Source organism: Procambarus clarkii, chromosome 20 (genome assembly GCF_040958095.1).
Source record: "Procambarus clarkii isolate CNS0578487 chromosome 20, FALCON_Pclarkii_2.0, whole genome shotgun sequence".
Classification (NCBI taxonomy): domain Eukaryota; kingdom Metazoa; phylum Arthropoda; class Malacostraca; order Decapoda; family Cambaridae; genus Procambarus; species Procambarus clarkii.
Genome location: NC_091169.1, coordinates 17348227 through 17350267, shown reverse-complemented (window position 1 = coordinate 17350267; position 2041 = coordinate 17348227).

Here is a 2041-nt window from a genome sequence, read left to right as displayed (position 1 = left end):
CACCAGTAACAAACAGGATATCACATCTGGTTGGTATAGGGACAACTATGCTACATCACCCTAATATACTAAATCCAACACTTCACCATCCTGGTGTAGAGAACTCATCACCACACACCATCCTGGCGTAGAGAACTCATCACCACACACCATCCTGGCGTAGAGAACTCATCACCACACACCATCCTGGCGTAGAGAACTCATCACCACATACCATCCTGGTGTAGAGAACTCATCACCTAACACCATCCTGGTGTAGAGAACTCATCACCACACACCATTCTGGCGTAGAGAACTCATCACCACACACCATCCTGGCGTAGAGAACTCATCACCACACACCATCCTGGCGTAGAGAACTCATCACCACACACCATCCTGGTGTAGAGAACTCATCACCACACACCATCCTGGCGTAGCAGGGCTGTGATGCGCACCATCAAAGCTCCAAGCTGGTCAAAAATCCCCCTCATTAACAATTTACCTACAAGACCATAAATGAGAATATCAATATTGCAAATATTTTTCGTAATATGCAATGGCGGCAGCGTGCTTTGATTCGCCTCACTGCATGGAATGATATGCTGTTTGGTGTATAAAATTAATATTATTATTATTATTATTATTATTACTAGTATTATAAGTATTAGTAATGGTAATGTCTTCTCACAGACATATTAACATTGGAAAATTCAAACACTTATGTATTTGTGAATTTAATGTTGAGATTTACGCCAAGTCTTTCACAGTCTTCTGAGTGTTTTGTTAAGGTCTGAGTGTGTGTGGTTAAGATGAGACTTAAATTAGACTTTGAGGTGTAAGTCTCGTCCTAATCACACACTCAGACCTTGATAAAGCACTCAGGAGACTGCCAAAGACTTGGTGTAAATTGTATAAATTTACTTGGTGTAAATTACGAAATTTAAAAAAAAATAAAATACATAAAATTTTCATAAAAAACGTGTTTTTGTATAATATTATTAGTATTATTAGAAGTAGTATTTACATTTTTTATCACTTGTTAATTCCTTTTGAGGTTTGCCACTAGAACAGCTGCCTCTTTTATATTATCTTTCGCAGTAAATGTATAGTTAATATTGATTGTATAATATTTTGTGTTATAACACAAGTTATTCACAAGATCTTTCGATTGTTGTGAGTCCACAGTGTGTGTGTGTGTGTGTGGATTGCTAATCCACAGCCATATCAAGTTATCCAATTTAGGGTATATACCCTGTGAAATAGAGAAGCTAAGTGGGTATGAGGGAGGGAGGGGTAGGGAAGCTAGATAAGCTAACAGGGTATTAGGGAAGGAATTGGATATTAGGTGAGAGTGAGATATACATTTTGTATATTTAAACCAAAAAATAGCACAGACCAGTCACATCTATTCTGTGTAGTAGAACCTGTCTGTAAGACACATAATTGATGTATTAAGTTTAATTGGCTCACTCGGTGGTCCAAGAATGAGCTAATTAACAGCTGCCCAGGTCACTGAATGACCTAGGCAGCTGTCAAGAATTATGGCGAAGCTTTTATTAAATGGAAAAACCCGTGATTTAATAGCTCTTTATAAATTCAGGGAACAAAATATAAATTTTTTATTCATTAAAAATTTATCCAAACCATTTTAGCAAATCATAAATATGATTTTACATATTAATGTTCATTGAAACATTGCAAAATATGTGTACTTATTCGAAATTATATTTTATATAATAAACTCTATCTCCAATGTTATATTTTTCTTGGTGATGACTTTAATGTCTAGAAACCTCTGGAAATTATTAAGACCATCTAGCAACCTCTGGAAGGTCATTAAAGCTATCTAGAAAATTTTGGAAGGTTATTAAGGCTATCTAACAACCTCTGGAAGGTTATTAACGCTATCTAACAACCTTTGGAAGCTTATTAAGGTCATGTAAGAACCTCTGGAAGCCCATTTAAGTAATTGACTTAATGACCATCCAGCAAGTATACTTTAGCTTAGAACATTGTTCAAGACAAGAGTCAATTCTCAGTGAATAAACACCTAGAAACG